At 41.3% G+C, this 13648-nt stretch overlaps 1 long non-coding RNA gene across 1 annotated transcript in view; it reads left to right on the top strand.

The window, feature by feature from the left end:
- LOC121104292 overlaps positions 1-12579 on the top strand; it is a 37925-nt gene extending 25346 nt beyond the window's left edge. The window contains exon 2 of the long non-coding RNA XR_005836591.1: positions 12145-12579. This is a non-coding gene — a long non-coding RNA (uncharacterized LOC121104292). The remainder of the gene's footprint in view (positions 1-12144) is intronic.
- The last annotated feature ends 1069 nt before the right edge of the window (positions 12580-13648 follow it).

The raw sequence follows: 13648 nt of genomic DNA on the forward strand, positions 1-13648 counted from the left end.
TATATATCTATATATCTATATATATCTATATATATATGTGTGTATATATATATATATATATATAGATAGATATATATATCTATATATATATATAATAAAATTGAATAGGGTGAAAGGAAGCCAAAAAATGAAGAATACATCTATAAAATGTAAATGTAAAAATGAAAGTTAAAAAAAAGATTTAAAAATAAAGAATTGATAAAATAAGAAACTAATTGAAAAGGAAAAAAGAAAAACAGAAAAGGAAAATTTTAAGCTAAAAGATTAAAGAATCATGAGAAAAAAACCCTTGAGTTCTACATACTATTTTCCCTTAGTGCTGGAGTTTTACAGTTCTGCGTGCTTTGTAAACTTGGTATTCCCCTGATGTTCCAGCTGGTTTTCTGGGGGCTGGGCCTGCTGTGCTGATTTTCAGTGTCTTTGCCTGGGCAGAGTCACACCGCCCCTTGCTCGGGGGCCAGGGTTTGTGTAAGTTGCTTCGGGTTGCTCTACGTGGCACTGCTTTAGAGGATGAAAATAAAAATGGGAGTGCCCCAATCCCCAGCCCCGGGGCTGAAAGATGGCGGCCCCCTCTCTTTGGTAAACCCTCAGGGAAAAGCAGTCTTCACTTTTCTGTGTGCCAAACTGCAGACTCTTGCAGTGCATACCCTCACCAATCCTCCCAGGGAGGGAGGAGGTTGCCATGGGCCTGCCGCTTGCAGTGCCCCCACTCAGAGAGCAGACACCCCGTTGTGCCACAGTTCGTGGTTTATGACAAACCAAGCTGAAAGCCCACTCCTGGGCTTACTGACTGTAGTCGGTTTCCCTGCTCCAATGCTTGGGAACTCTGCTGGCTCAGGCACCCCTGGTCTTTCTGTGAACCTGGGGATCCTGAGACCACATTGTCCCACCAGGGATTCTGCCCTGTTTCACCACCTGAGCACCTTTCAGGAAGGACATGTCTCACTAGGACAGACTTCTGACAGTTCTGATTTTGCACTCCACTGCTGTATCACTTTCCAGTAGTCAGTCAATAGCCCCTCCCCCCCGCCGCCCCCGCTGTTCGTCTTCTGACATATCCCCTCCAATTCACTTCTCTGCACCTCCTACCTTGCAAAAGTGGTTGCTTTTCTATTTGTAGAATTCCAACAATTCTTTTCTTATATCTCTGGTTGAATTCATAGGTGTTCAGAATGATTGGATAGATATCTAGTAAATTCAAGGGAACAGAGGAAAGGAGGTCCACTACTCTTCCACCATCTTGCCTCCCTCAATAGCTACTATTATTACCCCCAATCTAATGATAAGGAAACTGAAGCTCAGAGGGAGTGCTCAAGGCTACCAGGTGATACATGACAGAGCCAGAAGTCAACTCAGGTCCATCTGACCCCAAAGCACCTACTTTTACCTATTTCCCTGTATTTCTTCTACTTGTTAGACAATATATTGAAAAAGAGAGTCATTTATTTTCAATAACATTTCTGTACATTAAAATGATGAGTATATTCAAACTATATCAGGTAGAAGCAGATCATTAGAAAGAAATAACGACTCTATATATAATGTGTGAAACCATACATATTTAAGATGCAAATCCAGTCAGAAAGTTAAACACAATATTCCTTGATTTTGCATCCGATCAATGGGCTTCTTTTAGTAGTTCCTATAAAAACTCTTTGTTTTTGTTTCTGTTTTTTTTTTTTTTTTTAAGTAGGTTCCACATCCAGCATGGAGCCCAACACAGGGCTTGAACTCACCCCCCTGAGATCAAAACCTGAGCTGAGATCAAGAGTCAGAGGCTTAACTGACTGAGCCACCCAGGTGTCCCTCCCATAATAACTCTCAAGGCTGGTTATATCACTAAGAAATCTTTCCAAACATAGTTGGCAGTATTTAGATCAGAAACAAATCAAGAGAAACCAGGAACTTCACAGCTTTTGAAATACTCCATGTTATGTCCTACCAGTGTCAAGGCCCTGAACCAGCCTAGGTCACAGATAGGCTATTAGTTCGGGTGGATTTTTTTTTTTATAGACAATTCTATTTACCAGAAGATCTGTTAAGTCATGATAAAAAGGGCACTTTTTAAAATGTAAGCTGGGCCATCATCAGTCTTTCTTTTAATGCCTAGCAGAAGAGCCAGGAAGATTGCCACCACATATCATTCATACTGTTCTGTCAATATTTTCAACGGTTGGTAGAAGACATCACCAGGGCACGCCTCAAAATCAAGGGGATGCAGAGCAAAAGAGATGTTTAACAACAACCAATAGCCTGTTTGGGATGTGTCCTCGAAAATGAATAAAGTGTGCTTTCCATCAACCATGTAGTAACCTAATAAAACACCAGAATATGGAGCCATGTACTGAGGAACAGAAGGAGGACGGATATCAGGAGCAGTGGTTGAAATTGCAAAGGTGTATCTCATGGCACCGGTATCTTTAAGCCTCTTCATCAACTGGGATAAACTTGATTTCTTATGATCAACAGCAACATTGGTTTTTATTAGTTCCATATTAAACATATCTGGTTAATAATAGTGTCAACAAAAATTGATGGTCTAAGAGTTTGTCCCTAATAACCAACTTGGGTTAACCAGAGCCAATTAGCTCCAAGCTATTCACAACCTCAGCGGTGGTTGGCACAGACATTGGGAAATGTTACCAGTTGCTTTTGGATCAAGTCTCCTATGGGTTTTAGAACCAATGGGACCCTGAGATCAAGGGTGCATGACCCTTGCACCAATGGTGTCATCAAGGAGATTATAAGTGAGTAACAGAATCCCATCAATCGAAACTTCTAGGTTAGTGTTTGTCTTCTTCACAATGTTTATCTCCCACATTACAACCACAGACTTCTCCGGTTCTGAGTTAATAGAGAAGACATTAAAAACAAAACAAAACAAAATTCCACTGCTTTGCTTATGGAGTCCTCAATCCATATACATTAGTAATATCATCACCAATCAATAAAACAGACTAATCTCTCCCAAATCAATAGAGGTCGACTCCAAGAATACAATCTTAAAATTGAGTCACGAATGTTTCTTGTTGCAGTAAAGGCTGACAACCAAGTCATTTATTTGGAAACTGCTGGTTGGGGCTACGGTGGGAAATGACAGTAGTTATATGCACAGAAAGCATTTTTGCAGCTTATCCTCAGGTGACTTCTTGGTAGTTGCTGCCTGTGGACTTTTATGAGCTCTGTTTTTTTCATCAAGTCCTTAGAAGAGCCAAATTTCAATTGCCACTTAGAGTTCCCAGAGCTTGAATGTGCCAGCCCCTATATTTCCATAACTCACTCAGACTCTCATCCAATATAAAAAGCAGGGGACTAATGTCTAATGACAGTTTTTTCCACCTGGGAAATACTAGCTTTCACTTGCTTGAAAAGTTCAAGATGAAGAGGAAACAAAGCCTTCCTCCTGATAGCAGAAACCCATAGAAATATGAGTCCCCCGGTCTAGCCAGCGGTGAAAAGCATCAGCATAGCTCTAGCCTTAGACCCAAATTAAAACCATCAGCTCAGCCTGACTGTGATGTGGCCATAACACTTCACCACATTAAATGTGTGATAACTGTGCATGAACAGAACAGGTAATGTGATCTGACAGTGTTCGTTGTCACCACGGAGCTGTCACGTCTGAATTGTTTTCTCAATCCCAGAGAGTCAGTGTCCATCATGAGTCTTTATTCTAGCTTAAATTTACTACGATGGCAATAATACATGCAGTGGTGGAAGAAGAATCCGATGCAGAGAAAGCAAATTAATATTCATTGAGTACTCACTATCTATTTGTGGCAGACAGATCCTACCATGACCCCCACTGATTTCCCACTTCCAGAGTCCATCCTGTGTAATCTCCTTCCCTTGAGTGTGTGCAGGACCTGGGACTTGCTTCTAACCAACACAATATGTCAAAAGTAATGGGATGTCACACCCCTGATTAGGTTACATTGTATGGCAAAGATGATAGGCTGTCATTCCTGTGGTTATGTTTCATGAGAGTCCTTAATGAAGTAAAAAGCCATACAGAAGAAGCCCACATGGCAAAAGAAAAAAAATTGTAGATGGCCTCTGGGACCCGAGTACAGTCTCCAGCTGACAGCCTGCATAAAGCCTGGGCTCTCCATCACAGAGCTGCAAGGAAATGAATTCTGCCAATAACCTGAATAAGCTTGGAAGCAGGTTCTTCCCTCAGGTGAAAATGGAGCTTAGTTGACACCTTGATCACAGCCCTGTGAGATCCTGAGCAGAGGATGATGCTAAGCTGTACTTGGACTTCTCACCCATGGAAACTGTGGGATAACAAATGCATGTATTGTTTCCAGCTGCTATATTTGAGGTAATTTGTTACAGCGGCAGTGGAAAACTAATACATTGCCATGAACCCTGTTTCTGTTCTACATTCTCCGTCTTGTTTCATCACCTCCATAATGTTAGGAACTCTGATACCTAGGCAGGATGTAAGGTTGAAAAGTTCTTGCCCTTGTCTTAAGGACATGATCACACAAATTTTCAGAATTTTGCCTGTGAGTTGAGGGAAATCTACCTCGATATCTTGTGTCTAATATGTAAATAGTCACATATGAATTATGACAGCCAACCAGCTTTGAAATGGTTTGATACGAATTCTGCCCGGTAGGATATTAGAAGATGCCACCAGTGCCCTGGACATATCCCCTCCCACTCATCATGCCTATTCACCCATGACTTCCTGTGGCCAGTGCCCGTGACCCTAGTAGCTAACGCTCTGTGGTATGATCAACTCACGGGTGGGGCAGGCCAAATGTTCTGGGGAATTGGCATCTTTGAGAGCATCCCTTAGGCAACGGTGAATGGAATGGGAAGAGAAAAGCCCCAGCTCCCTTGGTCCTCAAGTGCAGCCATTCTAAGGAGTGTTTTACATCATTTCCCACAAGTGCCCAGTGGGACTGAGACCCAGGTGCCCAAAATGATAGCCTACTCCTTAACACACTCTATAATGGTTTCTTTCCTTTCCTGTCTCACTTCCCAGCTCTTACCAGTGGATCCTCGAATCTCCTCCCCAGATAAATGATTTGAACTAATTCCTTTTCTCAGGGTCTGCTTCTGGGTAAACTCAACCAAAGAGGTGGGGGCACTTCATGTTAGATGGACATTTGGTAGAAACCCAATTAAGGACAAAATGAGCTCAGAGGTTGTCTTGAAGAGTGCCCCTCAAGTGTTCTAGGCAAAGTATGTGTAAAAGGGGAAATAAACTGACCAAAAAACTTTACTGCTTCTATTTGTCAAACTCAGTATTTACTAGCCAAGCTTTGATGAATAATTTGACCCCCAAATACAAATACTATGAAGGCAGTGTGTTGGATGATAGACACTGATACTCTCCACTGGACAGTTATGTCTCCTGTTGTGAAATCACATGCTAACATTCCGATTTATATATCAGTCTCTTAAGTTTGGTTGTTGTGAGTCAATTTCAAAAGTCTGTTAACCTGCACAGCAATCACTGATTACTGGACTTATCATGGTGATCATTTCACAATATACACAAATATTAAATTATTATGTTATGCACTTGAAACTAATATGTTTTACGTCAATTATACCTCACTTAAAAAAAAAAAAGAATCAGACTTTAGAACTGTCACCCCAGAACTCTCTTTCTGGGAGGCAGGCAAGTAGATTCCTTGTATAGATTTATCACTTGCTTTAAGAACCCTCATTCTGTAATCAAAATCATACACAAATCCCAGACAATCATATTTTGAGAAACAGAGCATTTTTATTTCAATTTCAGCATGAAGGAATACCAGAAAGGGCATCACTAAATAAATAATGGGTATTCCAACATGAGCCAATAAGAATGAGAAAATACCTGTTTTCATGTTCCCTTTCCGCATGTGCAACTTGATAAAGATAGATCTTTTCCCACTGCAGCTTTGGAACCTCTCCACCTTCAACACCCAGTCCCATTTTTTTTTTTTAACCTCCAGAATAATGCTCCTAACCACATTGACACAACGCCCAGAACAACATCGACCAAAAACCTCAAAACAGGGGCGCCTGGGTGGCGCAGTCGTTAAGCGTTTGCCTTCAGCTCAGGGTGTGATCCTGGAGTCCTGGGATTGAGCCCCACATCAGGCTGCTCCACTGGGAGCCTGCTTCTTCCTCTCCCACTCCTCCTGCTTGTGTTCCCTCTCACTGGCTGTCTCTCTCTCTGTCAAACAAATAAATAAAAAAAATCTTTAAAAACAAAACCAAACCTCAAAACAACAACAAAAATCCCATACACTAGTTCTTCAGGAAATATAAGCATTTATTGACCCCAAATTCTAAAAGAAATTAGTTGTCTGTTTATAAGTGACACGAGATAACATAAGAGTCAATCTTCAGGCTAAGGGTAACATACTCAACTATAGCACAGTGAAAGTGTTTCTAGCGGGACAAAGCTAACGAGGTCATGGAACCTCGACATTCTAAAACTAGGAGCAGGAATTCTCAGCCAGGGTCCACAGTCCCCATGGGGACCCCATTAGCTCTCATGAGAGTTTCTTTACATGCCTTGCCTACCGACTGAATAAATAGATTTCACATTTATCTGTATGGCTGTTTTTTTGTTTTGTTTTGTTTTACAGACATAGATTTTTTTTTTAAAGATTTTATTTATTTATTTGACAGAGATAGAGACAGCCAGCGAGAGAGGGAACACAAGCAGGGGGAGTGGGAGAGGAAGAAGCAGGGTCCTAGCGGAGGAGCCCGATGTGGGGCTCGATCCCAGAATGCAGGGATCACGCCCTGAGCCGAAGGCAGACGCTTAACCGCTGTGCCACCCAGTCACCCCAGACATAGATGTTTTTGATGATAGTACTTTCGGATTCATGGTGGTGGATAGTGTTTTTGATGATCACTATGTATTTTCTCAGTCAATGGTCACTAAATAAAATTGTTGTCATTTAGAAAACTCCTTGATACATTTTTTTGGCTAGTAAGGAATCCTCACATATTAAAAAATTAATAGTCATGATTTAGACAGCTCAAATGGGTAGCATGGTCCTTTAGATATCTTCCTTAAGAATCCATTTTCTTGTTTTAAAAACTAATTAATTTTTTGAAGTAAACTCTACCTCCAACATGGGGCTCAAACTCATGACCTGAGATCAAGAGTTGCATGCTCTACCGACTGAGCCAGCCAGGTGCCCCAAAAATCCATTTTCTTTTTTTTTTTTTTTTAAGATTTTATTTATTTATTTATTTGACAGAGAGAGACAGCCAGTGAGAGAGGGAACACAGGCAGGGGGAGTGGGAGAGGAAGCAGGCTTCCAGTGGAGGATAACACCGGGATCACGCCCTGAGCCAAAGGCAGACGCCTAACGACTGAGCCACCCAGGGGCCCCACCAAAAATCCATTTTCTGAACTGGTTTTTGAATGGTGAGACAAAGGGAGTAGTGAGTTCAATGTTACCTTCTCTGGTGGCCTTTGAATTTAAAAGTTCTGAACTTTTGCCCAAAGTGGATCCTGTGATATGAGGTAAGGATGACATTATGTTATGAAAATTCCCATGTCTAACTGATGTGGGGCTTATATTATGACTGGTGGTGGTGGTGTTAGGGCATGGAGAAGGAGAAACAATACCTCCACTTGACGCTGGGCCCAGCATACTGACCAAGACAGAGTAATTCTCTCTTAAAATATGGGAGAAGAAAGCTCAACGCTAGACAGCAGCCGTGGTTCCAACTTGGTGTCTCCAGGAACTCTCTCTGGGGTTCTACAGTTTGTGTATTCAATGAAATCTGGTTCCCTAAGCTCGCAGGTATAAACATATCTTAGGAGTTCATGGGACTCTTCATAATAATGCTCTTTCTCATTACTATAGTGTTTCATACCTTTGTATATATCTTCTCTTGATCCTTTCTGCAACCCTGTGAGGTGGGAAGGGGAGAATTATCCCATTTTACAGATATGATAAACACCCTGTCTCATGTGGGTTGCCTTTCTCAGGGCCACTTAGCTACCACGTGGCAAAAGACCAGAACCCTTCTGAAACTAGACAAGAAGACAATTTCAAGTCAAACATAAAATAATGTAGTTGCCTTTTGAGAATCACAAACTCTTTCTCTAAATCAGAATTTATAATCATAATGTGTTCTTATATGCCTTTAAAACCACACATATGCCACATAAAATGTAATATTTAACAAAACACATTTGGGAATCCAGGAGTTAAAAATGGAAAAATAACGTTTAATATAAATAACATCTAATGTTTAAATCTCACTACGCAGTATCACTTTGAATATGTCTTTATGTACATTATACTTTATGTAGATTATTCCATTTCATCATCACCACTGTCCTCTAAGGCATTTGATGTCATTTTTAAGATGGGAAAACAGGCCCAGAGAGTATAAGTGACTTGTCCACAGTCACACAGCTCAAACACTGGCAAGGGGGGGGGGGATTAGAAATTTACCTGGCTGCGATTTTCTCTTGTTCCTCACTTCTTCCCTGATACTTAAATATTCCCTCAAGAGAACCTACATTTTTCTTGGAGCAGTAATTATCTTTTTCCCGATCACCTAGAATATAAATATTTAGGATCTTAGACTTGTCCACTTCCGATTCATTTCCCCACACACTCCTTGAAATATGTGAATTATCCCAGCAGATCTCAGACAAAGGGAAGTCAAATTGGATTTACTTATCAGGCTCTTTTCTCTCACCCACTAAATATCTCATTACCATTGACCAGCCGGATGTCAGCATGTCACACATTATTCTAAGAGCAGAGCAAGAGCCCCTCAGGTCGGCAGATAATCAAGAAACAACGTTATGAGAGTTGACATCTTATGAATAATTATTTTAAAAATCTGTTCATTTTTCTTCCTTCAACTCCAGATAGGCAAGTTGGTCACATCAAGTTGCTCAGTCCAACTGTGTTGAGAACATCACTTAAACAAGGTGCCATTTACCCTTATTTATTTCTTCTTTAAAGTAAGTTTATTCAAAGGTTATATTTTGTGACTCTGGATGGTCAGAAGTGTATAAGGCAAACAATTCTGAATATCAAACAGGCAACCCCTGGACTCCTCTGGCCTTAGACTTACTGGGACCCAATTCTTCTCTTGTTTCACATAAGTACTTGTATCAACTTTTTGTTGCTAGGATGGCAAAGGGTTGAAAGTTGATAATTACTACAGATGTGAACACAGTAAGTTTGAAGCTCCTTATAACTTTGAGGGACACCTAGCTGAATTTTGAGATGGAAAAGTTTGACAGTTGAGCTAACGAATGACTTCCAAAATATTGTTTGACTTGCAGCTCCACGTTCTCTGAGAATATGAGATCCACGCATGTTAAGTTGCCGGGTTAAAGAAGGGGTATACGCACTCTCTGTTGCCTTTAGGGAGCTGACGTGGGCTCCTGCCCTGAGAGGGCCATATGACGGCTTAGGGCAGCTCTTCATCCTCCAAAAGCTGCTTCAGTGGGCTGCTGGTTGAATAAAAAGGAATATTTTGATTTGCTCGATCTTAATAACTCCATTCAGTGTATGATACACCATTAATGTAGGGGCAGTTGGGGAAAAGGAAAATAGCACCATATAAGATGTACACATTGCTCGTCATGCCCATCTTTGTTTCTGAAACATAAAACATGAAATACATCAACAATGAAGCTCTACCACAGCATTTCTCAATGAGTGGCCTGAAGACTCGAGCATGCATACTCCCTCACACTACAGAATTGGGGGCAGGAAGTGGGGAGAGAACTGGAGCCTCTCCTTCAAGAGCCTGAACAGCCACAGTCTAAAGCCAGCACCAGGGCCTAGAACTTGGGACAAATTAAGATATTTCCACCAAACACATTTTGCCAAGGTGACCTTAGTTCCAGACAAACATCAAAGAGAAATATCCATAAAAGGCACACACCGGAGAGAGTGTGTGGAAGGTAGGTGGCTCACTGCTTTGCTCTTAGCCTGGGGTGCTGATTCCTTCCTAGCAGGAGAATGCTTCCTTGGGTTCCTCCAGGACAGCTGCAGTGCAAGACAATCAGGCCTGAGAGTGAGGGCACATTTCCAAGGCAATGACTCCAGCATTGTCATTTATCCTCCTTGAACCCCAGCTTCCCTTTCTGTCATGTGTAGTCTTGGATTCCCACAGTAGGGCAGCAAGGAGGAAACTCTTATCTCTAAAGAGTTAAATGACTCCCACCAAAGTCACAGCTAGGGAATGGCAGAAGGGCTACATGCAACCTTGGCATTTGGTCTGTAAACCCAGTGTAGTGTTCACTGCATAAGTATACAGCTGGTGCATTTATGTGACTTTCTTGGGAGGTTGAGAGGAGAGATTTCCAGCTCTAAAGTGACCAGCTGTCCTGGTTTACCTTGGGACCGAGAGTTTCCTGTGACACGAGACTTACAGTATTAAAACCAGGAAAATCTCGGGCAAATGAAAACAAAATGCTCACTGGAATTGGACCATCATTCTTCTGCAGTGGTTCTCAACCCTGGCTACAGAATAGAATCACCAGGAGGGATTAAAAATGCTGATGTTTTGGTGCCATTCCAGGCCTTTGAACACGAATTGCTGGGTATAGCTATATTATTTTTTAAAATAAACCTCTAAAGGCTATTTTGATGTATAGGGAAGACTGGGAAAAACGCTGATTTAGAATATACTATCAATGACTTTCTTTCTTCAGTTGACCACACAAAAGGGATAAATTGACATAATTGTCCACAATACAGGTGGGGAGAGTGGCTCAATAAAGCCTTACTAAAAGGAATATTGGAGAAGTTGGGTTTCCTCAAGGATACAACAGCTGGAGTGAGCCCTCAATTGACTAAATCATCCAATTGTAGTGCTGGGGGACTCCAAGGACCACAGTGCCAGCTACAGCCCCAGGACTTGTGTGGAGAGACAGATGCTGCTCTGGAAAACCCTTTTGCATAGGTTGGCATCCAGTCCCCCTGGCTCGCCTCAAGGAGGAGGCAGAGCATGGCCAACATGGTGTGATGAAAACAAATCTCTGCGGAGCGGGAGTTTTCTTTTAACTACCGAACAAGCATTTTTGAGAGGTTTAGTGGAATCTGACTTTTGTTTTTTTTAAGAATTAAAAATTTTGGAAAGCCTCAAAATAAAATCTTGTGAGAAAAGAAGAGCCATTTCTGAACTAAGCTTCAAATTAAATCAAGAACATCACTTAATGATTAGGATACCTGACATGCCTTGTTTTTCCTGATCCTGTGGCCTTCTGCATCATTAGCTGTCTTTTGAGAGCAGACCAAAGCTGTACTTGGGTGAACAGCACAAAGTTGAAAATAACTTCTCACCTGTCTATTTAAAAATTGCACATCACAGTTAGTTGATGCCTGTTCTATGACATGACTTGCTCAGAGTTGGTCGCAAAGGCCAAAAGTACCCCTCAAAGTAAAATGTCAACCAGTCTGTATATTGTTACTTTATGATCACTGTTTTTCTTAAATGGCAAAAGCAATACAGTCGAGTGTGATTTTGAGCAAGAATTCTTTCTATTCCCTAGCAATTATTTTCATTTTTGTGTTTCCACATTCCTCTTATTTTCAAATGACAGTATCAATAAGAAGATAAGAAGAAACCAGAATTTAATATTTACTAAACATCTCTGGAGTGGGATGGTTTTATAAGTTTTGAAGCAATAGAATACATTACAAAGAAAAAGACTGACCAATTTATTTATATAATATTTAACTCTCTCCCGAAAGTATTGTGTGTTATATGTATGTGGTAGACATAGTCAAGCGGCATTTAGGATCTTGTCCACCTCCTTTTCATGTGCCTTCCTGTACTTCAGAGGTTGGAAAGTAAAAATGACATTTCCCAGGGGCACCTGGGCGGCTCAGTCGGTTAAGCCTCCAACTCCTGATTTGGACTCAGGTCATGATCTCAGGGTCATGAGATCGAGCCCCACATCGGCTTAGCGGGGAGTCTGCTTCTCTCCCTCTACCCCATTCCCAGATCACGTGCACACGCTTTTTCTCTCTCTCTCTCAAAGAAATAAGTCAATCTTTATTTAAAAAAAAAGACATTTCCCAGGCTCCTTTGCAGCTGGGAGGGTAGATTCAAATTAGATTCCCTCATTAATGCATTCTTATGAGGCTGTGGAGGCAGAGCCTACATTTGGCTATTTGTTTTTGTTTTTAGGTCTGGCTGTGGAGATGTGAGGCCTTCTGGAACGGCATTCCAGTGTCTACTCCTCACCTTTGTGGTTGTCAGGAGACATTTGTGTTGCAACGGTGGTGGCTTCCCGACCCTTGGGTGTCAGCTGCAGTGGGGTGCTCTGCAGTGGGGTGGTGGCAAATGTGGCTGAAACATTTAAGGGCCAGTTCTGTGACATTGCAGGAGTCATTCACAGAGGCTCAGCCTAGAGGCTGTTCCTACAGAACAGGGATTTTATAAGCATCTAATTCTGTGCTAAATCCCTTTCTGTTTAAAATATCTGGAGTGATTTCTGTTTTCTGAACTGAATCATGATGGATACCAACTGGAAAAACATTTTCGGAAAACAAAACAGAAAGTTCAATATGTTTATCATATGAAATACTGGTAGGAAAAAGAAAAGACCCCAACATGGAAAAATGGAAAAAAAATGAACAAAATGAACCAGTTCACACAAGAGGAAATGCAAATCAGTAGAAAGCACCTGAAGTGGATCTCTTTTCAGGAACTGCCCTGTGGCAGACTCACCCTACACTGTGGCCAAACAGCTACGCCCACACCTCTTGTCACAAGTGGTGAGTTGCCCTATAAATCCCTTCTTCACTAATTTGATGTTGGAAATGAAATCTGTATGTTTTGCTGGTAGCTGGAATGAAGACACGTATAACTTCCCTGTGGACTCAGACATAGAGAAAGCTAGTTTGTAGTGGGAAAGAAAAGTAAGCATGGAACAAGAAGGACCTGGAAGAAACCAAGTTAGCAAAGAGATGGAAAGAGAGAAGTCCCCCAGTTTCAGTTTGTTCCTGAGGCCTGGGAAGATATTTCTGGTTTTAAGTTAATGTGTTTTGGCTACTTGCAAATAACAATAAAAATAATTCTAACCAATAATCTTCACAATACCAGAAAAAACACTATTCATTCATTCAACTATTTATTGGGTGTCTTTTGTCCAGAACTGGAGGAACGGGTCTTTGGATAAGACTAAGAGTCTTCATAGAGTATACAGTTGAATAAGGAGAGAGATACTGATTGAGTAATTATGAGACAGTGCAGGTTTTCCTGAGTCTACACCAGGATTGCTGTAACCTTCACTAAGTCATTTAGAAGAGAAGAGTAGCCCCAAATAATCATTTATTCATTTGTGGTTTAAGAAGTCTCTTCCAAGTGTTTGTGATGCTTTTGTTCTCTCTTCAGGCAGAGGACCCTTTTACTGCTATCATAAAATATCCAAAGTCAAAAGGTTTCATGATGGAAGGGGAGAAAATCTAACTGTAAAATCTGAGACTCAAAGCATGACTGGCCAAGTCACAGAAGGTTTCCTACTTATCCCACCAAAAGTAGATTTTGTCCCTGGTCATAGATGAGTATCTTTCCTCCCAGTGACAAATGCTGAGTGACTCCAAAGGCTCAACCCAAAAACATATGTACACGGAAGAACTCTTACTGTGCTTACGCAGATACCCATGATTTCTCCTGAATGGTCCTGCTT

This window comes from Ursus maritimus, unplaced genomic scaffold, assembly GCF_017311325.1.
Source record: "Ursus maritimus isolate PB19 unplaced genomic scaffold, ASM1731132v1 scaffold_20, whole genome shotgun sequence".
NCBI lineage: Eukaryota > Metazoa > Chordata > Mammalia > Carnivora > Ursidae > Ursus > Ursus maritimus.